Here is a 24,970-nt window from a genome sequence, read left to right as displayed (position 1 = left end):
CGTTCTTGCTCTCGCTCTCGGTTTTCTCTTCTGTATCTAGCCCACGCGAGTTGAAATTAGAAAGGTCTTTGAATTCATTTATTTGTTTTAATAAAGACAGCATTTTTAAGCAGCATATTTGCAGCAATTGAGTGTTAAACTAAACACCAAGCCAACTAAATGTGTTAGGGGGAAATGAAAAGTCAGTTTACACATATAATTAACGTGTTCTTTGACTTTCCTTAAGCCTTTGTCTGGCTGAGGACAAGACAGAGGAGCCATAATCAACTTCAATAAAATGAACGATGGTATTGAGGCAAAAGGGGTACAAAAAAGTTTGAGGTGGGAAACAAAGGCCAAAGAGAGGATTCTTTAGTTATAATAAATATGTTAAAAATAAAATCTTTTGTTTCCTTATTTTTAGTCAACAGCCATTTTCTCCCTCCGACTGGGAAGGCTCCAGAAAGCTCCACTGCCTTGCGTACCTGTTACCAGGGGCTGAAGCTGAGACCTGGAGGGGGGAGGGAGAGGTGGTACAAGGGCCGGCAGGAGATGCTCAGGACTTTCTGGGGGCTGATAAATCCAGGCAAATGGAAATTACTATTGCCCAACACTGGGGTCCTCACGTGGGCCAACTTCCAGTAAACTGTTCCCCTCCTCACCCCTTGCAGAAAGTGAAATAAGACATTAGACTTTCGATAATCTCATATCGTGATGATCAATTACAACCCAGAGGAGAAGGCCAATTTATAGAAATTGTATCTGCTTCACTGGGCGGCTGGAACCAGGGAGCTGAAAAGAACACTGCGCTGGCCTTTGATGTGTGAACTTGCCTAAAAATGACAAACGCCAAAAAACATTGCCTGTACACACGGGCTCTTTCCAAAGGGAGAGGGTGCTCCCGGAATTAGGTGGATAGCTTTAGGGATCTGCCAGAAAGGCTCAAGCACATGTTTAGGCCACATCAAAGCTATTTATTTTTATTATCTTTTGGCTATTTTAAGTTGGAGTTTCCATCTTTCTTGTTTGTTTTATCCTCAATGAAGTTTATTTACTGAATTAACTTTAATGGACCCTTCACTTTGTTCTCCCAAGTCAGCTTCTAGGACCCCTCTTGCCTTTGTGACCAGCCCTCAGTGCCCAGTCCTAGAGGTGAAGGGCTCAGCCTCGGTTAACTCCTTGTCTGCTGGTGTCTTTTCTCTGTTGTTACTAATCACCTCCTTTTGATCACTGCCAAGTTTTCAGGTTGAAGGAAGGAGAAAGGACCTCTTGACCATTCTGGCTGGCTTTCCACATGAGCCTGAAAATGTGGACAAATTTGAAACATCTGCCGGGCTGCTTTGGTCTGATTGCTAAAATATGCCGACCTCAAGCCCCCTCCCCCCACCCCTTTTAATCTGTTTCATATTCACAAATTAAGCATTTAGTCTGGGTAATAAATCAGGGCGGTTTACGAGGCTCACACGAGACAAACAAGCGAGAAGGGTGCAACACCGGGCCCTGGAAGCAGAGAGCGCGGAGCTGCCAGGAGTCGGGAACTCCACGCGCTAGAAGGCCAAGAGCAGCCCCGGCTCGCCCCAACATGCCGCCAGCACCCACACTTTGGCGGGTCCCCGGGCGGGCGGAGCGCGTAGGCAGGGGAACAGCCCCAGTCTGGGCCCGCGCCCCTAGAACCCTCCGCGCGAACCCACGGCGCCCGGACCACCCCAGCCCTGGGCAATTCGATGCCCCCGCCCAGCCAGGGAAGGGCCGCTGGCAAAGGAGACAACCTTGCCCGGCACACACCCTGCGGTGGGCCCATTAAGCCTCTCCTGATCGAGAAGGCTGGGTCCCCCTCCCCCACTCTTTCCATCTGGCTGCCCTCAGCCTTTAAGATCCCAGGCCCACATTTGCCAGAGAAGCAAAAGATCCCCTCCACATCCACGTGTGACCTGCACTAAGCCTGGGCGCAACCCCCCCGGCCTCCAATCTCCCCACACTGCCGCCTCCCAGGCTTTGGTCCCAGCAGCCACAAAGCTACTTTCAGATTCAGACTGGGGGTAGGAGGAGGCTCTCCTTAAGGGTGGATCAAGGCTCAAGAGGGACATGGGGAGAGGCGCAAAGGCACAAACAGGGCCCCAGGTCCCCCTCTGCAGAGCCCCAGCCCAGGCTTTAGAGGACACCCAAACTCAAGGGCTCCAACCTGTGCGTTTCCCCGCCCTCCCCTGTGCATCAGCGAGACGCTGACCTGGGCTGGGGGTCTCGGACCAGTCCCAGCCCAGGTCCTTGGGAAACCCCGGAGAGGAGGGTGGCCCCAGGATCACCTCGTCTGGGCCTCCCTCGCCCTACCATGCTCAAGTTCCCTATCGACTGGCATTCTCGATGCTATCGTGGGACGCGGCGGCGGAGAGGCGGAGGGCGGGAAACCGGGAAGCCGGAACCCGCAGCCCACCCCGGACCTAGGGGAGGCACAGGAACAACTTCCCCTCTCCGCAACACGGTACACACGTCGCCCTTCCTCTCCTCCCCTAGCACACATTCCGACTGCGAAAGCCATTACCGCCGGCGCGCAAGAGACTTTTTAAATATTTACAGCCCGCTCTCCGCACGGTAGCCTGATCCATCTTGTGGGCGCAGAGGCGGGGCGCGGGGATCTGCTCCGGGGGAGGTGTCGAGCCGGGCGCGGGGCTCTGCTCCGGGGGAGGCGCGGAGCAGGGGCGGGGGGCACCAGCCACCTCCTCCTGCGGCTCCCGGGTCCTCCCGGAGCCCCCACCTTGCCCCCCGCGCCGGGGCGGGAACCCGAGGCTGCGCACGGCGCGCCCGGGGCCCAGCCCCGACCTAGCGGGCGGGGGGCAGCGTCCGGGAGGAGGGAGGGCCGGGAGGCTGATTTAAAGGTTCTCACCGGGAAGCGAAGGAGGCACAGACCTGAGAGCCGCCGCGCGGTGAAATCCGAGGAGCTCTCTTGGCGAGGAGGGGCTGTCAGAGGCCATTTATCTCTCGCCAGAGTGGAGGCTCGGCTCCCACACCGCCCGCGAGTAACAATGGCAGCGATCAGCAGCTCTGCACGCGCTTCAGTGCATGAATGGATTGCGGAAGATGCCTGCGCTCCGCTCGGCCCAGCCGGCTAGTGGAGCGCCCCCTCCCCGCCCGCCGCCCCCGCCCCCGTCGCCTCCGGGGCCGGAGAGGGCGCCTGGCGCCTCGGGATTCGCGAGGCGGCCCCGAGGCGCGGTCAGTCTCACACCAACCCCCGTCGCCCCTCCCCCGCTGCCCTTCCCAGGGCCTTGGCACCTCGCCACCGAGTGTCATTTGGGGCTGAAACTTGACTCAAGCCTTCCAGGCCTCCCTGACGCAGACCACCCCCAGCCCGCCCCTACTTCCCTCGAGCCCCTCGACCCTCGCGGCAAGTTTACTTTCAAGGAGTTGGACCACATTTCCGCCGCAAAGGCTGGTTGTGTGCGGCCCGGGGGAGGAGGCGCACTCGGAAAGGTATCTTCACCTGCCCGCGGCCTTCGTGTTCCCAGGCCCCAGGCTGCCTCCCCAGCCAGAGCGCCCGAAGCCTGCGCCTCCCCCTACCTTCATGGCGGCTAGTCCGCCGAGGGTCCCTGAGATCCGCACTTGCACACACACTCCAGGCACCCCACCTGGGCCCACAATCCCGCCACCTTTCAGGACAGTGGCAGAACCGTGTGCCCAAATGCTCCTTCTCGGCGGGTTACAGTATCGAGAGTTCAGAGGGCGCCCTAGACGACGAGATTGGCCGCACAAGTGTTCCCCCTCAACTCTGCAAAGGAGGTTTCATAAAAGCTCCTCCGGCTGCGGCATACGACTGAGGGCAACCAGGAAGGCAGTAAGGGAGACCCCAAGTCTTCTTGGGTTTGCTTTGGTAAATCTAAACTGGAATCTCAGGGCAGTTTCTGTCCCAAAGGTCGCTGGGCCCCAGACCCGTCAGCTGGGGGTGGAGGGGCCAGGGAAGGGCCCCCCCAGCGCCTCTGAGGCAGTGCCAAGGAGCCCACAGGAAGAGGCCTAGTGGAGCCCGGGTTGCAGAAGGCTACCACACGTGCGCAATGAGCCATCGTAAAAGCCGAGACGCATTCGGAGAGCCAGAGCAAGACCCGCAGACCAGGAGACTGGCGAGGCCTGGCGAGGAGCTGGCAGCGAGACAAAGCCGGAGAAAACCAGGGAGGCTTAGCCGCAGACCCGGAAACACAGGCAGCAGCTGCTGCCTGAGCCCCGCCACGGAGGCGTTCTCAGCCAGGCCCGGCCTGGCAGACCCCCAGTTCGCGAGCCCAGGGTCGCAGACTGGGCCTCCCGGCGGGGCCTACTACCAGAGTTGGTCTCTGTCAGACCTGAGGCCGGCTTAGCCAGTCTACTTGAGCCTTCCCAGCATATGGCGAGGTCCCCGCGGTGGTCTTCACTTATCCGGACCCTTCTTGTCCCTTCTCCCTGAGCTCCAGACAAAGGTAGTGGCTTGGAGGAGTTCAGCACTTTCTCAGGGAGCGAGCACGGCCCTGGGAGAGCTAGTGTCTGGGCCCTGGGGGCCTTGGGCAACTGTTGATCCCACTTGGCGGTGCAGGAGGGCCTGGTAGTCACCCTCCATCGAATTTGCAATTTCAGGCAGAGCCCCATGCCCTGATCTCCCAGCAATGGAGAATCAAGGTTAGACTTTCCTCAACCATGAACAGTGCAATGCAGGAAGAAACCCCTGGCTTCAGGTTCTCCGAAACTCATTCCCAGCAGGCCCCCGCCCCCTCCCTCCAGCTCTCGTTCTCCGGCAGCAGCGGCTGTGCAGCGCGCCTCTCCTCCCTTGGATGAAGCCCAGAGCTTTCCTGGGTTGTCGTTCTTGCCCTTACAGTCTCCCAGTTGGGTGTCCTCAAAACCTGACTGCCTAGCCTGAGTGCAGTCACATCACCTCTGAGCGGGAGGCCCGAGACACCGAGCTGAGGTGGCCAAGGGAGAGTAGAGGGCCATTAATGGGGGAGGGGGCTCATGTTAGAGAAAGAAAGAAGCCAGCCGGGAGGCACAGCCTGCAGGAGAGGGGGAATATAAAGAGAAAGCCAACACTAATCCCTCAGCCTGCCTACGTGGGGCCTGACAGTTTACAAAAGCCGTTTCCCTGAATATTATCTCATTTGCGCCAGCCTCCACATCGGACGGTGACAGTGCTAGGACAGATAGCATTACCTTCTTTTGGTGAGGAGGGAAATGGGGCCCAAAGAGGTTAAGAGAGGGGGCCAAGGTCGCAGAGCTCAGAGTGGCAAAGGAGGCCCGAGGCCTGGAGTTTTCTGCCCAGAAGTTCACTTTCCTGTTCCATAGCTGTGGGGGGGGGGGGGGCAGTGAATATCTGTGTGTGGGGAGGCGGGGAGGGGATGCTGGACAGGAATGAACAGTGCAGTTAGGAACGTCCAGGAAGGAAGGCCACAGCCCCACACCTCTTCCTCTGCCCAGGTCTCACACAACAGGCCCTGGTCTTTCCAAAGCAGCCTGGATGCTGGTCTCCAGCTGCCTGCCCTGGGCTGTGCTATTGCTGCTCGGCTGTGCCTGCAGCAGTGACTGTTCCAGAGGTCTTGTATCCTCTTTGGGAGGCCTGCTCTTGGAGGTTTCTCTACTCAGCCCTCCTCTCTGCCTGTCTTCCCCACCCCCAGCCTGGGCTGCAGGATGCCTAGTGTCCAACTGTGGTTTCCGGGCAATAAAACAACTATTAAAGTCTCCGGCACGGCTGGTGATTTGCATCACATCCTCTCGTGCATGGATTCAATATTTAATACACAATATTGAATACGGATATTAAAAATCAATAGCTGGGGACCCCTGGGGGGCAGCACAGTGCGATCCTGCTTCAGGAACCAACCAGCTCCTCTAAAAAGACAGGAAGGGCAAGTTCAGCCAAGCTGAGCCCAGCGTCAGGGAACGTGAGTAGTTCTGGATGAACCCTAGTTTCCTGATATGCTTAACTGCGCCATTCCTAACTGGCTCTAAAGAAAGGCTTTACTGGGTGGGAAGTGGAAGGGGGGAGGGTGTGTTTCCAGGCAGGCTACCAGGTGGATAGAGTTGGTTTTTTGTCGTTGCTGTTTGCACTTTGGGCAGGCACTGGACTCTCCCACCAAGATGGTTCCTTCTCGGGGCCTCATGACATCCATCACCATAGCCCCATGGGGGTTCTTGGCACAAGATTTCAGGGAGATGGAACAGGAATTCCGAAAGCTCAGAATATTCTTTGCACAGTAAAAGCAATGCCAATGCCTGATACCCAGCTTGGAGTCACAGGGTCTTCTGAGGTACCTCTGCCAGCCTTAGAGACAGAAACCCTCAAGCCATGTGAGGGCCAGGTGGTGACAGACAGAAGGGGAATGGAAGGAGGCTAGGATGTCAAAGCATTTCTGCTCCAGAACCAGAATCCATAACTGTCTGTTCACCAGCCAGGAGAAGAGCAAGCTCCCAGAACTCATAAGTATCTTTTCAAGTTGAAAAGGGACACAAATTACTCTCTTCTTCAGCAAAACACAGAGCTACACTTTACCTAAAAAGAAACAAGATTCTCACAAATTCCTGCGGTAAGAGCCAAGGAGAATAAACATATTTGAGATAATTCATTTTTTTCCACTAGAAAGGGAAGAGAAACTGACAGTGGGGGACACACTTTGGTTATCTGATTGGAAAGGGCCTGGAAGATTTCAGATGCCAAAGATCAAGGTGAACTTGACCTATCGAAGTGCCATCGTAGACACCAAGTTATGTTATTAACTTCATAGATTCCTTTTTTATCACAGCTTCAACTCAATATGGATTGACTTCGAAATCTTACTCTGGTGATAAATAGATTGAGAGGATGCCTCAGGAAAACCCTAGAGTTGTGATTCGGGTGAAAGTTGGAAAGGAAGAGGGGTTGGAAAATGACGGTGAATGTGCCTGTGGCCTCAGTTCTTTGTTCCCTAACAGTTGTCAGAGAACCATAAAAGGGAGGGAACAGGCCACCTTTCTGAGAACTGTCACAGGAAAAGCTGATGCTCTCTGGCTGCTATAGATCCTCACGCTGGTGCTGGTGGGTTCTCAGGCCAAGCCACCAGGGAGTTGGCTATTTGTGCATATTTATGTTTCAGGCTGGGGGTGCAGCTACTTTCACAACTGGGGCCCTAGGGCTTGTGAAACCCACTAGCAAAAGTTCTACTGGGAGGAAAAAACAATTGTAAGGCAGATATTGAATATAGGGCAACCACTCTAGCATTATCAGCACCTTCTTCTTCCTGAGTCTGAACACCCTAAGAGTGTAGCACTACCACACTGCTTCACTTCTCCCACCTGAGCCAGTGGGCCAGGCTCTGGGCCTCCTACTGCATGCAGGCCGATGGTTTGCACCAAGTAGGGATATGTGCCTAGAGTAGGAGACACTTGGCCAAGGGAAAAGGGTGGGCCAGACTGGCGGGGGGGGGGGGGGGGGGGGGGCGGAGAGGCAAGGCCCAGCAGAGCCCAAGTTTAGAGCTGAGGGGAGCTTAGGGGAGCTGCACTTCCAGAACCTGCTGTGGCTGACAGTATGCCCCAACCCACCTGATACCTCAAACCAAGAAGGAAAGTGGCCTCCTTGAGTTTGCAGGGGGCTGGGTAGGCCTAAGGTGTAGGAACAGCTCTGCCTCATGAAGTCCTACAAACAAGTCCCAAATACACAGAGAAGGGAGAGGGAGCAGAAGGGCGCCGTTATCCCTCTGCCTCCCACCACCCCGCCCTTCTGTAATGTTTTCCTGGAACGAACTGAAGTTGCTAGCCTAGTTGTTCTTGGAGTCACTACCTCCTGGTGCAAGAGGACCTGGCTTTCTGCCGCAAGGATCCCCTGGATAGTATTCGCGCTCGCCACAGAAGGGGCCTCAGATTCTGGCGCGAAGCCTCACAGTTTCGAAAGGACTGTACCAACCCTCCCACGTCCCGAAGAAAACACCCCCGGAGCTGCTGGGGTGAACGTGGATCCCGAAGCCGGGGTCAGCGGAGGGACGGTCCCCACCACCAACAAGTTGCGGGCGGAGATAACAGCTGTGGGAGGGGGAGGGGAGCCGCAGGCAGCCACGACTGAACGGTTGCGATCTAGAAAATTCAACAAGAGGCCGCCGCGGCTCCAATTAGCTGAGCCAACTGGGAAGGCAGAGAGCGAGGCGGCGGCCCTGCCGATCAAGCCCGTGGCGAGCAGGCAGGCGGGAGTGCGGGGCCTTGGAGCTGCCCGGGCGGCCCTCGCCTGGCCGCTCCCGCAGGCTCTCGGAGCGCGCCTGGTGTTTACACATGGTCTTTCCGACACGGGATCAAGTTTCAGACCGCGCTGCAGGCCCCGGGGCCAGCCACAGACCCCGGAGAGGGGAAGAACTGGAGCAGGATTTAAGGCAGTGCTGCGAAGACTAGAAGGCCCGGCGAGCGTGGGCACAGCACGCACTGCGGCCCCCCGGGGTGTGGTGTCTGTGGGGGGAGTCCACAGGGCAGGGTAGCCTGGGGCAGATGGGGCTGCGGGCTGCTGTCCGGAGGGAGAAGCACTTCGGAGTAGCAAGCGTGGAGTGCTGCTCACACTCGGCCGGAGAACTTATCCCTGGCAAGGGACAGGCTGCCTGCTCAAAACCGAGGCTCAGCGGCTGCCCTAAGCACCCCTTGTGAGCCCTTCGCACTCCCTCCTTCCCCAGGGCCTTAGATATGCTACCCCATCCAGGCCATTGTAGGAATCTGGATGGAACGCTAGATTTAAGAGCTTCCCTGTGCGCCCTGGTCCCGGGGCTGCGGAGGCCTCGGACGGAGTGCCGGAGGGTTCGCTGCTGCGCGCCTCCTCCGAGCTGGCAGCCCGCGGGTACCCCACGCTGTTAGGCGGCAGCGGCTGAGCTTCCAGCAGCACAGGCACACTGTAAACAGCCGCGTGCGCGCCCTCCCCGCTTGGGTTGGGAATCTCACCCAAACATCATGTCGCCTTCTCTCCGGCTCCTGGCAGAGGCGGGGGAGGGCCCCCACCTCCAGGCCACCCGGGCCTGGGAGCGAGCGTTCTGAACCTGTAGGGGTGCGGTGTGCGGGGTGCTGCGGGGGGGGGGAGGGAGTCAGCGCCTGCCCCCTCCCCACTGAATGTCTGCTTTGTTCCGGAAAACAAGGGAAGCATTAGGCTGCTGCCCCCGGGGAAACACAAAACTTCTTTTTTGAATCTCGGGAAGGGCGGTTGACTGCCCTACTGGGCTCCCAAGACAGACCGAGGAGAGGAAAAGCCAAGAGGGCGGGAGGGTACTGGGAGACTCCGGAGAGAGGCTGAGCGGCAGATAGAGTGGGGGGGGAAAGCCGCTAAGAGTGGCTCGGCCGGAGACCCGGGAACCCGACTCTGCGCGAAGGTGCCGCGCGAGTTCCAGCGAGCAGCCAGGCGGGCCAAGTGGCGCCTGCCCAGCCCGCGGCCGTGCCAGCTTCCTGCCCTGCCCAGGACCGCGGAGCAGTCGGGGACGCCGCCGCAGGCTAGGCCGGAATTGCAGGATGACTGGAGGGGGGAGGGAGGCGGGAAGTCACAAGTAAACCCCGATTGAAGCTTTTTGCACCCCCCCCGTGGGCCCGGACCCAGGGCCTAAGGAAACGGCTCCGAGCTTTCATGGGGGGTGGGGGGTGAGGCCCAGGTAGCTCGCCAGCGCGGAGAGTGGGAGGCAGTTTGAGGTGTCTTTAGTCTCATTTGGTGACCGCTAATCCGATCGGCTCGCGTCCCAGCTCTGATGTCCCGAGGGTGCCGGGTCACTGCTACCCTGGCCCGGAGCCGGCAAGGGGACGAGAGAAAGCAAACCTGGAGCTCGCTCGCTCACCAGCTGTCTTTCCTACCTGACCACCGCCCTTGCTTCGCCTTTCTCTCACCCAAGGCAGGGGAGGGCATCCAGGCTCGGCCCCACCCCCCGCGGGGGCGCTCCCCGGCGCCTCGGAAGCTCAGACTGAGAGCGAGGGTTTTCCCCCTTTCCCCTGGGCTCGCTGTGTTTCTAACTTCCTTTAAACCTCCCTCCTCGCTCCGAAAAGCCCCGAGGAGAGGAGCCGAGAGGAAGCACGCCGCTAGTGTGCGAAATGAAGACCATGTGTGGGGACGGCGGCAGCATCAGAGTACAGCCGCGGGGGGGTGGTGGCGGGGGCTTGGGGCCAAAGGCCCCCGCGCGCGACCGAAGGCTTGGGACGGCGACAACCAGCGCCTAGCTTCGGCTTCTGGAACGCGTAGCCACAGGGCGAGGCAGTGAAGAGGCTGGGCTAGCCTCGTGGCTGGCGGCAAGGAGGGGTGCGGGGCTGCCGCGCCGTGGGGGGCGGGGATGCAGCCCCGGCTTCCCGGGCCGCAGCTGCGACCGAGGGCGCAAGAGCAGATCGTGCTCGGCGGCTGCGGCGGCTCGGGCCCGCCGCGCTCGCAGCTGAGAATCAACAAAGGGAGGCGGCGGGCAAGCAGGGGAGGGGCGCCGCTGAGCGCTCGCTGACTGCTGTAGAATAATAAAAAATAATTAATAATGATAATAAGAGAAAAATCCCCGGGCTTTCATGGCTCTGGGTTTCCGTGTGACTGCAGCGGGAAGCACGCTGTCCTTGAGGCGGCCTCTCGCCTGGCCTGCCCACCCCTCCCCCTCCCCCTCCCCTCCCCTCCCCAGGAACCGGGAAGAGAAAGGTCTGCAGCTGACAAATATTATCCATTCTCCCCATCGATCGCGGAGTGTACAGATGTGAGCGCTTGATGTGCCCGCGGAGCGGCGGATCCTCCCTGCTCGCTCCCTCTCGCCCAGGCTCCGCTCGCCGCCCCCCTCCTCCCCCTTTGTTCTCCTCCCCTTTCCCTCTTTAAATAGATTTCAGGGCGCTGCCTGTTGGAGAGCAGCTGGCGATCTCTCCCGAGAGAGTAAGCGAGCGCAGCCCGAGGTGCCCTGTCACCAGCCTCCCCTCCCCCACCTCGCCTTCCCAGTGCGGGTCTACCCCCCACCTTCCTCCAATTTCCAAACAGAAAACACCGGGAACACCCACGTCCACTCAGCTGCGAGTCTCTCAAAGCCTTCGGACGCCTCGCGCTGTTCCTGTACTGTTCCCTGTGTCTGTGTGTTTGTGCAGGGTAGGGAGGGGGCCGCAAGGAGGGGACCAGGGGCCATGCCGGAAGAGCCGAGGGTCGGGATCTATCCCCGGCAGCAGCAGGGACGCAGCCCGGGTCACGCTGAGAGTGGACAGTTTACCCATTAGGGAAAGTCGGTGGAGGCGGCCCTTTTATTCCTCTTTTGCAGATGGCAGATTAAGCCGCCAGCGCCGGGCCTCAAAGGGGCCGGCCGCTCGGCGAAGGGTTAACCTGCCAGCCGGTAATCGCGCGAGCGCGCGCACACATACACACACGCGCGCGCGCGCGGGGGGTGCCCTCCCTGCCCGCCTAAGCACCCGCCACAGCCCGCAGTGCGCCCAGGGCTTGGGGGGGAACTCATAGTGGCGGGGGGAGGGGAGGGGAGGGGCGGGGGGAGGGGAGGGGCGGGGCGGGCTTAACCAGGCCGCTCGACTGAGCCGGGGCCACCTCGCCGTCTGTCACTTAAATGATTGTCCTCCGCTCCGCTTGGTGCGGTCAGTACGGGCTGTTAACAGGCAGTTGCAATCAGTTTCCGAAAGGTCAGCCAAGGTCCTCCGGCTCTCGCAGACGGAAGGCATTACGAAACCGCTTTTGTATCTGCAGGCACTTTAGAAAAAGAGGCGAGGAGGGGTGCACCGCAGCGCCACGGCTGCTGCGAGCCCCGGGAGAGGGGCGGGGGCCACGGAGCGGGGGAGCCCGCGCCCCCACGGCCTGGGCCAGGCGGCTGGGAAACCACCCGTCGAGTGACCCAGGTTTCCAAGTTTCTAAGGGGAAGCAGGAAGGGGGGAGCAGGCAGCAAGGGAAAGAGCAATGGTAGGAAGTGCGAGAGGCGTCTTGGCGCCCTGTCCTAAGGGCCACACCAGGCCCCGGGGGGGGGACGGACGACCTTGGGTGCAGGGAGATCCCGCTTCGCCTCTCAGGCCCTGCTGGCGCGGGGAAGTGAGGTGGGAGTGGTTGGGAGGAAGAAGGGAGACCCTTGCAGAACGAACGAGTCCCCGCGCGGTGTTTGAAGACGCTGCTGCCGCCGCTGCTAGAAGTCGTCCATCAGCAACCAGTCCAACCTGCCAGTGATAATGTGCGATCAACACCAAATCACCCCCGCCAGGCGCGATCCATCATCGCCGCGCGCCGCGGGCCCGCGTGAGGCAGACTGGGGGGCGGGGGGTAGGACGCAGAGCAGGAGGCAGCCGCTCAGCACACCGGGACTCTCGGCACACCTCGCTGCCCCTCCTGGAGGCCTGCATCCTGGCGCTCACAACTCTCCAAGTTCCCCAGCGGTTGTGTGCAGACCCAGTGGCTCCGACTTTGGGCGCAGGTCACTTAGGAACTCGCGCGTCCTCGGCGCCTGCTACCCTGGGTCACACCCTGCAAAGCCCTCCCCTCCTCGGAGCTGCCCTGCCCTCCCCCTCCCCCTCCTCCTAGAAAGCCTGGCTGGCGGGAAATTAATATTTAATATCGTGAAATTGATTAAAGGGATGGAAGCCGGCAATGGGGTAGGGGGAAGGGTAGGGGCTCCGAGTGTAATTAAAGATCTGAGAGTCGCTGCCGCTCCTTGTCGGCCCCCGCTGCACGCGGCCTTTGTGAAGGCCGAGCGGTGTCGGGCGGGGCTGAGCCCGGCGGCTCGGGGGCGGTGGCCAGCGCTTCCCTGGTTCCGGCCGGCGCCCGGGGGGGAGGAGGGCTGGGGTGGGCTGGCCCGGAGGTAGCCGTAACCTTAGTGCACCTGGGGCTGCACAGAGAGCCGCGCCTCCCTCGCCTGCCTGCATCGCCGGCCCATCTCGGCCGCAGGAGCCAGGGGGCCGGGAGCTGCGGCATCTTGCTGGTTCAGTGCAAGGGAGGGGGAGGGGGCTGAGGGTGCATTCCCCCTGCGGCTCCAAGGCCCGCAGCGCAGCCTCATACTGGGCACGGCTATGAGGCCGCCCCCCCATCCCTAATGGGGGTCTTCCGGGCCTGGCCCGCAGTCCTTCGGAAGGGGGAGTGAGGTCCACCCCATTTCCCCTGTGGCAGGGGCTCTGCCACTGGAGGAGCCTGAGGCCAAGGCTGCTCCGGGCTGTAGCCCGGTTCTCTCCTCGCCAGGCCCCACCCGGGACCGCTTGCGCCCGGGGCAGCTTAACTTGTTCAGCTGCGCTCCAGATGGGGCCTGCCGCTCGAGGCAGCTGTCTCCAGGGAGTCGTCATCAAACCAGCTCGGCCAGCCTCCTGCCCGGCCGTTTATGGTCACTGCGCCTGCCGAAAGGGGCGTTGGAACTGGGCAGGGCTGGGGATGGGTGCGGCTGAGGCGCCAGGGCCATCCAAGCTACCCGAGCTGGCTCTATAAGAATTCGGTGGGTACAAGGTCAAGGATAACCCGTTGGCACCGGCTAAGGTTAAGAAATTCAATGGTGAGTTCGATGGCTGGGTGACCCCAGCTCATAGAGACCTGGCTCCAAAGGGCCATTTTGAACGTTTTCTTGTCTGTGATTTATTTTTTTGTGAAGTAGTCTAAAAAAGTACCAACAAGTGTGTGGGGAAGAGAACACACACACAAACGCATCAAGCAACGTCCCTTGGCCCTAATCAGTTAGGGGGTCAGGAGGGCCCACCAGGCTCCAGGCCTGCTGTGGGGAGGTGAGGACCACGGAGGATTAGGCCCAGCCTTGGGTTTATTGCTGTACTTGAACAAAGCGCTGGGGGCTGCCTAAACTGGGGCAAGAGAGAGGTAATTAAAAGGGGCTGCTGAAAGAAGGAAAGGCTGGTGTGGCTACTGCCCGCAGGAGTGGAGGAAGTGTTCTCCATAAGAATAACAAGCCGGTGCAAACGTTATGTAGAACGACTATTTCACCAAAACAAAACCAAAAAGTTCACATTCAGCCTCTCACACTAAGCTGATGAGCAACATGCAAACTTTGGATGGAACCTTGAACCAGTGGGAGTGTCCGTGTGCAGCTTACAAAGGGCCAAGAGAAGCTTTTCCAGAGACTTCTCTATTCCTACCGTTGTAATTCCACCTGCATCAGCTGCTGGGGCGGGGGGGGGGGGGGGGGGCGGGGAGGCCTTCAGACCTCCTAACCTGAGCCGGGCAGGAGATCTCTCAGACTGTGCCACACTCACCAATGCCATTTCTGGTACACTGGACCTCAGGTTCTGGACTGTCCTAGGAGGAAGGCAGCCTACATAGTGCACATACCGATGTCAGATCACATGTGAGAGGCCGCACACATTCTGTTGTCTTTACTACTTAACCGTATGGATGTCACACCACATGTACCAGATTTTCCAAAGACTTTTCTGATGTCGAGAGGCCTTAACGGCACGTGAAGCTCTAACCTGCGGTCCCTGGTATTGAGGAATTGTGCACCAAAAGTGTTGCAGGGTTTACTGGCCAAACTGCCCCCAGTAGTACCCGGTGGCTCTCTGTCCGCCATGTCTAGGCCGGCAGCCAGCCTCCTCACAGGTCTTAACCCACCCAGAGTCTGTCCCTACCTCCTCCTAACAGGAGTCCTGGGGAGTTGGGTGATAACATATACCTTTTAGGTTGGTCCAGGTAGAGCGCCAGGTAGAGGCCCTGTCTGGGGAAGGTATAGGGCAGAGCCCTCGGAGTCACTGCGGGTCTAGGAGGGGCAGCCTGCTCCCTGGGGGACACAGTCCCACGCACTGGCTCACTGGGTGCCGCGAGCGGCTCCCCCTTGGGTGAGGGCGGGCCCGCGCGGCTGCGTGCCGCCATCTTGGCCCGGGCCTCGCGGGCGGCGCTGCCCCCGGCGGTGGGACCGCGGAACCGCAGGCTGGGCCTAGGCGGCCGCGCGGGCGTTCCCAGGCTGCCAGGGGACGCGCGGGGCGCCACGCCCGCTCCCTTTGGAGCCCCCTCCCCGCTTTGCAGCCACGGCTGACCCCTGGCTGAGGGAGGGGGAACGGCCGCCTCTGGTTAAAGAGCGACCTGTAATCGCCGACCCCGAAGGCCAGAGCGGATTCGGATCACCTGAAAACTACCTCTTGTTCCCGGACGCCTGCAACGGTCAACATGTTATCTCTCCCGCACACACGCCCGGTCTGCGCACCCCGGAACTTGGGCTGCTGTCCCGAACGTCTCAATGCAACCTGCTGAGGCAGCTCCCGGGGGTTGAGGTCTGCAGCACAGTCCCACCTTTCAAGATATTTCTAAGTTGCTCTTAGGGCAAGAGAGGATTTGAAATTTAACTCAGTTTAAGGATCTTTATTGTTGAAGAATGTTCCTGTATTTTTTTCCTTTTTGAATTTAGCCCATGTTTATGGGGAGCTTGCTGAGGGCGAGGTGCTGTGTTAGGTCCTTGGAAACTCAAAAGTACAAAAGTGAATTAAAAAAAAATTTTTGTTGTTGAGAATATACACAGCAAAACACACCAATTTAACAGTTTCTACAAGTACAATTTAATGACATTGATTACATTCTTTAAGTTGTGCAACCACTCTCACCCTCCTTTTCTGAGTTATTCCTCCCTCATTAATATCAACTCACTGCCCCTTTAAGCTCCTATCTAATCTTTCCAGTTGCTATTATCAATTTGATGCCATATTGTTTAGTTTTAAGATGAGTTCAGGGGATATTTTTGGTTTAAGGTTTTTAAAGATTATCTCAGGGCATTAGTTTCAGGAGTTCAGCCACACTCCATGGCTCCAGAAAGTATAGAGCCCATGAGAATTTGAAATTCTCTTCTGCATTTTCCCCCTTTTGATCAGGATTCTTCTATGGTGTCTTGAATTAAAACGTTCAGTAATGGTAGCAGGCACCATCCAGTTCTTCTGCTCTCATGGCAAAGGTGGCAGTTTTTCATGGAGGCAATTAGCCACACATTCTATACCCTCCTCCTATTCCTGACTCTCTTCCTCTGTTGCTCCAGGTGAATAGAGACCAACTGTGCCTTGGATGGCCACTTGCAAGCTTTTAAGACCCCAGGCCAGGATGCAACAAACTAGGAGGTAGAACAGAAGCACTAAACACATTATTAGGCCAGTTAACTGGGATGCTCCATGAAATCATGACCCTATACCTCCAAGCCAAGAACCAAATCCCGTGAGGTATTTGGTGGTACATAAGCAGCTTCAGCAGCTACCTTTTTTTTCTTCTGTCATTGTTGTAAATATATCACACAACTTTTGCCAATTCAACTTTTTACAGGTGTACAACTTATTGACAGCAATTAAACAATTGGCTATGCAACCCTACCCTTAATCAATGAGATTTTCCCATCACCATTAACCCTGCTTTTCTCCCTCCTCCTAGCCCTGATAACCACTAATAAACTTTGGTCTCTATAAATCTGTCTTTTCTTGTGTTTTTATATAAGTGAGGTCATACAATATTTGTCCTTTTGTGACTGGCTTATTTCGCTCAGCATAATGTCTTCAAGTTCCATCTATACTAAAGCATGTATCAAGACTTTTACTGGCTGAGTAGTATTCCATTGTATGTATGTACCACATTTTGTTTATCCATTCATCTGTTGACAGGCATTTAGATTCCTTATACCTTTTGGCTATTGTGCACAGTGTTGCAAGAAACATTGGTGTACAAGTCTCTTTTTGAATCTCTGCTTTCTAGTCTTTTGGGTATATACCTAGGAGTGGGATTGTTGGGTCATATGGTAGTTCTATTTTTAGTTTTTTGAGGAACTGCCACACTGTTTTCCACAATGGTTAGTGGGTTTTGCATTTCTGCCAGCAATGGATAAGGGCTCCAGTTTCCCCACATCCTTGCCAACATTTGTTTTTTTATTATTATTTTTTTTATCTTAGCCAACCTAGTAGGAGTGAAATGGTATCTCATTGTGGTTTTGATTTGCATCTCTCTGATGGTTAATGATGCTGAGCATCTTTTTCATGTATTTGGTCGCCATTTGAATGTCCTCTTAGGTAAAATCTCTGTTCAAGTCTTTTGCCCATTTTATGATTGGGCTATTTGTCTTTCTGTTGTTAAGTTGTGGAAATTTTATATATACTTTGGTTATTAGGTTCTTGTTGGAAATATGGTTTCTGAAGATATTCTCCCAGTCAGTAGCTTGTCTTTTCACTTTTTCAGTAAAGTCTTTTGATGAACAAAAGCTTTTAATTTTTATGAGGTTCCATTTATTTATTTTATCTTTGCTGTTTACGCTTTTGTTATAATATTAGATAATCCATTGTTGAAAGCTAGGCCTAATAGTGTTGCTCCTGCTTGTTCTTCTAAGAATTTTATGGTTTTAGTTTGCACATTTAGGTCCTTAATCTGTTTTGAATTTATTTTTTTGTATGCGATGAGTTATGGATCCTGTTTCATTTTTCTGCATGCGGAAATCCAATATTCCCAGCACTGTTATTGAAAAGACTCTTGTTTTCTCATCGAATGGACTTAGCACTCTTGTCAAAAATCAGTTCACTGTAGATGTGTGGCTTTATTTCTGGACTCTCAATTCTATTCTATTGGTCTACGTGTCTATTCTCATACAGTACCAGGCTGTTTTGATTACTGTAGCTGTATAGTATGTTTTAAAATCAGGGAGCATTCTTCCTGTACTTTTTTCTTCCCTTTCAACATTGTTTTTAACTATTCAAGGCCTCTTGCCCTTCCATATAAAGTTGAGGATTGGTTTTCTTATTTCTGTAAAGAAGCCTGTTGTAATTTTGATTGGGATTGTGTTGAATCTATAGATCGCTTTAGGTGGTATTGACATCTTAACAATATTAAGTCTTCCAATCCATGAACATGGAACATCTTTCCATTTATCAAAGTCTTCTTTAATTTCTTTCAGCAATGTTTTACAGTTTTCACTGTATAAATCCTTCATGCCCCTGGTTAGATTTATTCCTAAGTATTTTATTCTCTTCGATGCTATTGTAAATGGAATTGTTTCCCTAAATTTCCCTTTCAGTTTTCTCATTGCTGGTATATAGAAATCCAACTCATTTTTGTTTGTTGACTTTGCATCCTGCAACTTTGCTAAATTCCTCTATTAGCTCTGGAATTTTTTCTTGTGGACTCTCAGATTTTCTATATTTAGAATCATGTCATCCAATAATAGAGATAATTTTACTTCTTCTTTTCCCATCTGGATACCTTTTATTTCTTTTTCTTGTCTTATTGCTCTGGCTAGGGCTTCCAATAAAATATTATAGAAGTGGTGAGAGCAGGTACCCTTGTCCCTGATTTCAAGGGAAAAGCTCTTGGTCTTTCTATATTAAGTGTAATGTTGGTGGTGGGCTTTTCATATATGTCCTGAATCATATTGAGGAATTTCCCTTCTATTCCAATCCTCTTTAGGGTTTTCATCAAGAAAGGGTGTTGGATTTTATCAAGTGCTTTTACAGCATTCATAGAGATGATCTTTTCTTTTCCTTTGTTTCATTAATATGGCATATCACATTAATTGATTTTCTAATGTTCAACCATACCTGCATTCCCGGAATAAATCCCACTTGGTCATGGCGTATGACTCAATATAATGTTGGATTCTGCTTTCTAGTATTTTGTTGAGGATTTTTGCATCTATATTCATAAGAGATATTGGTCTATAGTTTACTTTTCTTGTGGTCTTTGTCTGGTTTGTGTTATCACGGTTATGTTTGCTTCATAGCATGAATTAGGGAGTATTCCTTATGTCTCTATCATTTGGAAGAGTTTAAACAGTATTGGTGTCAATTCTTCTCTTAATGTTTGGTAGAATTTCCCAGTGAAGCCATCTGGTCCGGGACTTTTTTTGTTGAGAGGTTTTTGATCACTGATTCACTTGTTATGGGTCCGTTGAGACTTTTTATTTCCTCTTGAGTCAGTTTGGGTAGCAAAAGTGACTTTTTAAAAAAGGCAGCTCTGGCCTTCAAGTAATTTACAATCTAGGTGGGAAGGCCGACTTGTAAATAAAAAACTAAACACAAATAAAAAGCAATGTGAAATAAATGTAAATAAAAGACCTGAATCCTTCAATATATGCCCTGAGGAAGACCCAATTAATTATTTTAAAAACAACCGTTATTTCTAAAAGTGTAGAGTCACTTCTGGGAGGGGAGGAGAAGATAAAAATTTACTAACACTGGAGAGTTCCAGGGAATAACAGTCGTCACTTCTGAAAGGTTAATGTTTAGGAAAAATGCTGAGTGTTTATTTAAACAAAGCAAAATACCAAGAATCAGAAACTCTGGATTCATTACTTGGCTCCTGACATTAGCTGGGTGGTAGAGATGAATTTTCCATTAAAACACAATACCCTGTTTGAAATCAGTAGGACTCCCACTACACTTCATAAAAGGAAAAGTTTTAGAAAACAAAACTAAATGTAAGATTGGAAACCCTTCTAAAAAGATCTCAGAATTAAAGAAAACAAGGATGAAAAAAAGAAACAGACCAAACAAAAAAGATCAGCCTATTTGCAGATGGTCCCCAAGATTTGAACACGCAGAAAAAGTGTACCAAGATGATTTGTACAGGGGCTGGAGAGTGTGAGAAAATTATTCATAGATCAAAGAAAACTAAGCAAATAAAAAAATGAGGCAATTATTAACGCCAGGAAAAAAAAATCATCCAAGGAAGGAAATGCAATCACTAAAGCTCATTTGCCTCAACAATAAACAATATATATGTAGTCACAAAGTAAACATTGGATATGAATTTAATAAGAAATTGCGATACAGCTCTAAAACGAAGATGGGGAAGGGAAGTATGATTCAGTGACCTCAAATCCTCCTTTACCATACTAGGAGGTCAACAGATGATACTTAGGAGAAGGCCACATTTACATTTAATTAGGAAATATGGTGATATCTACCAGAAGAAACAAGCAAAGCAAGCGGTGTGTGTGTGGGAAGGGGTACCCACAGGGAACTGCATTTTTGTGCTAAACCTTTACATACTATTTGACTTTATAAAATATGGGCAAATATTCCCTTGTGAAAAATCCTTTTTTTTTTTTTTAACATTAAAAACATACACATACTTAGAAGAATAAACTGCAGGAACTCCCAACTAATGATATGACTAATGTCCTTTGAAACTATATTCTTTCAACAACAAAACCAACCCTGTTGCCATATAGTCAATTCCAACTCATGGTGACTTCATGTGTTAGTAGAACTGAGCTTTGTAGGGTTTTCTTGGTTATAATCTTTATGGAAGTAGATAGTCAAGCCTTTCTCCCACAGCTCCACTGGGGAGGTTTGAACTGCCAATGTTTTGGTTGGTAGCAGAGTGCAAACCATTTGTGCCACCCAGGAACCTTTCCTTCAACATAAAACAACCCATTACCTTCGAGTCAATTCTGACTCATAGCCACCCTATAGGGGAGAGGAGAACTGCCCCATAGGGTTTCCAAGGAGCAGCTGGTGGACCTGAACTGCAGACCTTTTGGTTAGCAGTTGAGCTCTTAACCACTGCACCACCAGGGCTCCTCCGAAGGAAACAGGGAGGGAGGTGAATGGATTTAAGGATCCCGGCCTATAAATTCTTGCTTATAAGGGAAGAGTAAGTCATCTAAATCTGCCTTACTCAGGAGAGGGGCTAGTTATGGCTTTATTGTGAAAATACATTTAAAAAGTATTAATGGAGTTCCCAACACCAATATGGCCCAGTTTAGAAATGAACAGAGAATAAGCTGGCACCAGCTCTACAGGGCTTATTAAGAAGACTCCCAAAGGCCTCCCCTACCAGACTATTGCTGATACCAGAAAAGTCCCTCTTTGGACTTGTTTAATTTTGATTAGGAATTGTTTTCTCCCTATCCTCCACTTATAAATGCAAATTTTCCTCATCCATTACACATGAGTGTGAATTTTAGTTCACACGTAGCTTGTTAGAATGTCAAAAAATGCTATTGTACCTCCTGTTAGGGTCTTAAACTCAAAGGCCTGAAGCTAACAACATACCTTGAAGAGTTCACATTCAAAACCAAATGACCCCCCCAAAAAAAATCCCACCTTTTTGGCCATAAAAACCAAAAAACCCAGTGCCATCGACCATACAAGACACATAAATAGGGTGACGCGCCTTTTTTTTTTTTTCTACTCCAAATAAAGCCAGGAGAGACCCAGTAACTCATGAATACTGGACCCTGAAGATGAGAGGTAAAAAACCAAAAAGCAAGTAAATGGGCCTACTGCTCCAGCATGCTGGGTCAGCCTTGGCCTGGTCTGTAGCCTTAGGCTGGTCTACTTGGCTCCCAAGATGCCATTTTGACCTCAATTCTGCCCTGTACGTCAATATCTCTTTTCTTCTTGATCAGAGAATCTGTTTCCCCTTCTGCCTGAGGACAGAGTTGCTACTAGGCTCTTGAGTGACTTCCTGAGTACTGGAGAAAGGTGCCCCTAGACCTGAAATCCAGCCCTCACTCCCTGTTTTGGCCGGGGACTTTTGAGCAGTGTGCAAACTGCACAACGTGATGTGGCAGCCCTATCTGAGAAACCAGGTAATTTCAGTGGTCACCCCGAAAGTTGGTTAGTTCTGACCCACAAGGTCCTGCTGAATCTGGGTTTCCTTTGGTTTCCAGCATAGAAGTAGTTGGCCTTGCAGATCAAATCACATGGAAGTTGGGGTGAATCAGATACATCCTGGGAAGCTGAGGTGAGGTCAGAAGAGGGGCAGGTAGATCAGAGTTCACCTACCAACTCTGGGCCTTTAATTTTTCATTGAGATCGAAAACATGAGCATCATGCCCCAAAGCCTTACTGAAAATTAAATCTGCATGAGGGAAAAGGAAAGCAGGCCAAAGGGTGCACATGCCTTTTGGATTTTCAAAGACGGGAATATGATTAGATTTCAGATTTAGGGAAGGTGTGTCATGTTAAGAGAGCCAGTGAAAATAATAACTGCCAACTCCAAAGCAAAACAAAATCGTGTTTTTCCACTACATTTCTATCTCTGTCTCCTAGTCGAGTCACAATGAAATAGCAGATCAAATAGCAGATCAAAGGCAGAGGCAAATACAATTGTGTTGCCTGTGAAACCCCTAGAATGAAATTAGAAGTCAAACTCTCCATTCAGGGGTTAGAGACAAGGATAATAGGAACCTGGGGCCCTAGAGATGTACCCAGCCCCTTTCAGTCACAACACTGTCCATGCTGGAGTTTTAAAACCACACCTGCAGGTGGGGACCAACAGTAAATATTAGAGTCATTTGTTATTTTTTTCCACACTTAGGGAAAGCCACTGACTACTATATTCTCAGCTTTGCACCAAATAAGAATATATTTATATGTTGGGGGGAAAAAGTGATTTGGAAGAGACTAGTGAAAATAATGTTGCCTGGAATGATGAAGGGGTTATCACAGGTCTTCTCCAAGATGGCAGGCAAAGGATGGCTGAAGACAGATTGCCAGAGCATCATCTCCTACCTATGCTTCCTTTCAGTACCAAAAGGCCTAAAAGCTGTGGGATCCCACCACCCAATTCTTTACCAGTACGTCCCACATTTAACAAGCTCACACAGACAGCTGTCCTTTGATAGTTTCCATTTTTCATATAATCCATATTTGCCTTATAGTTCTATTTCTTTTACCTTGGCCTAATTTTAGCCTTCTGTCCTTCCCCCCGTAATTTATCAGGCCTCTTGAGGTAACAGCTCCTATTACGATGTAGACCGTCCTGTTTAGGGCCATTGCTAATTAAGCTTAGCACTCAAGAGTGCCTGGTATGGCTTTTTTTTTTTTAATGGCCACAAGTTCTTTGAATCTCTTCCCACCAAAAAGAGGCACAGTCTTTGTCCCTTTCCCCTGGATCTGGGTGGGCTTGGGGCTCACTAGTCATAGCTGAAGAACATAGCTGAAGCAGGGGTGGATTATCCAATAGGCGAGGTAAGCACAGTGCTTACCTTGCTTGTCAGATCACTGTAGTGAACAATTTCACATGTTTTCGCCACATCAAAGCTTCTGCTTCTAGGTATGGCTGGCATCTGTCTCTTTCCCAACCCCGCAGCACCTTCCTACAGAATCAAAGCCTCTTTTCAAATTTACAATCCCTGACAGAGGCAGATGACCCAGTAAGCAAGATAAGCGCAGGCTCACTTACTAATCTGTAGTGAACAATTTCACATGGCTTCCAGTACATCTTTGATGAAACCCATGTGAAATTGTTCACTACAGATGATCAGGTAGGCAAGGTATGCACCGCGCTAACCTTGCCTATTGGCTAATCTGCCCCTGAGGTGAAATTATGCCGCATGACTTTTGAAGGTAGGTCAGAAAAGGTGATGCAGCTGCTGCCTGGTTTGCTGGAATACTTGTTTGTGGAGTTCTGAGTTGCGGCCACCTAAGTCCTATTGCCCTTAAGCCGCCACGCTGTGAGGAAGCTCAGGTCACAGGGAGAAATGCATGTTACTGCTATGGGAAACAGCTGAGGTTCCAACCAAGCGCCAGCATCAACGTCCAGACATGTGGGCGAAGACGCCTCCAGATGATTCCAGCCCCCAGTTGCTGATTCCTTCCACCAAATTCCCGACCCACAGAATCCATGAGCATAATTAAATTGCTTCTGAGCTCCCTTGCAGCTGACACACTATAAACCTTATTTTCATGATAGCAAGTAAGAGAGGCGATCAGTTTTATATAAAAAAAAAATTTTTTTTTTGCTAATCCATGGAAGAAGGTGGGTGGGATTACAAACCGAAGTGTGGAAAGCAGGGAATTTTTGATCACACCCTAAATCCTCCTTTGATAATACAGCATCTTGCCCTGTCTCCTCAAATCTGACCTCACATCTGATTGCAGGGATCTGGCTGAAATGGCCCTATTCGTAGTTCCTTCCCTCTGGGACAAGGATGCACAAGGGAACCTGCTCACCAGGCATGAAATGAGAGGGACCAAGCATTTCCACACGCTGAGCTTTGCTCCTCATCTATTCTCTTCCCATGTTTTTCTTGATTCTCCTCAAAGGTTCTCATCTCAGGGATGGGGAGGGATGGACTACGGAAGGAGTATCAGGTTACTTCATTTTCTTCCCAATTCCTCCACAAGCCCCACACCTTTTCACTTCCCAGCCCTGACTCCTTACTCTCATAGTCCCACTGCAGACACAAGGTTTTTCATTGACAGTACGCAGAGTCCCATTTGCTAGGCTACGCCCACAGAAGTGCCTGGGCGGTGCCTTTCCCTCTTCCTCTTCACAACCTCTCCCCTTTCCTGCTAGAGCTAGGCACTCCCCAGCAGCTGAGGCCCCTGACTGACAGGGATGCCCTCCCAGGAAAGTGCTGAACTCAGGGAGACCTGGGGAAGGGTCACAAGACATCTGGGATGTGGAAGACTGAGGAGAATGTGGGGGCCCAGGCCCTGTCCCCACAATAAGCAGGACAGCCAGGGAGTAGAAGAGCAAGTAAAGTCACCTTCAGTGGGGGGAAAAAACAGGTCAAATTGTGTGTGGGAGAGGGTGAGGAAGTGGGGAGCTACGGAGCAGGTCAGGAAGGGAGGAGAGGGAGGAGCAGCAAAGAGAACCAGGCAGCCCACCACCACCCAGCCCCACCAAACGCCAGGGGGTGAACTTGCCAAAGATAAAATGATGCGTGTGCAGAGGTGAAGCCTGAAGGGACACTTCTCCCCCTGACTACAGAAAGCCGGCACCTACTAGGATTATCTGTCAGCCACTCATCCATGGGGTGCACTCCCAGGGCTCAGCCACTACTCACCCCTGTGGCAGGAGAGCCCAACGGCCCTGTCACTTCCCAGAGCCCAAGTCCAGAATCCAAAGGCTGGCACAGGTCCCCAGAGCTCACAGCTTTGGGGCTACCTGACCTCTGGACAGTGGGGTTCTGAGGCTCTAGTTCACAAGGCCATTGGAACACACATTTGAGAAGCACCTCTTTCTTACAACCTAAATCCCAGGCCAGTGAGCCCTGTGCCCAGCTGGGACCTTCCATGAATCTTCCTTCTTACATTTTAAACAATATCAGCCCAAAGGGTGCTGCCTTCACTCCCTCCAGAGCAGGGGCTCTTTATTAAAAGCTTATTATTGCCTTCCTGGTGCTCTACGTGCATTGATTTCATCAAGTCTTTCCCCAGTCTTGTGACA

General features: G+C 52.5%; 1 protein-coding gene across 3 annotated transcripts in view; it reads right to left on the bottom strand.

Moving 5' to 3' along the window:
- The window catches only part of BCOR (BCL6 corepressor), a 125,735-nt gene that overhangs the window by 89,615 nt on the left and 11,150 nt on the right, over positions 1-24,970 (bottom strand). The window contains exon 1 of one of the 3 annotated variants that reach the window (XM_049871401.1): positions 2,861-3,021. The exons of 1 other annotated variant lie outside the window; for it this stretch is intronic. The gene's annotated coding sequence lies outside the window, so the exon portion shown is untranslated. Of the gene's footprint in view, positions 1-2,860; positions 3,022-24,970 lie in introns of those variants that run through there. One more of the 3 variants, XM_049871396.1, reaches the window with a different exon arrangement.

Source organism: Elephas maximus, chromosome X (genome assembly GCF_024166365.1).
Source record: "Elephas maximus indicus isolate mEleMax1 chromosome X, mEleMax1 primary haplotype, whole genome shotgun sequence".
NCBI lineage: Eukaryota > Metazoa > Chordata > Mammalia > Proboscidea > Elephantidae > Elephas > Elephas maximus.
This window is presented reverse-complemented; position numbering and strand designations above follow the sequence as displayed.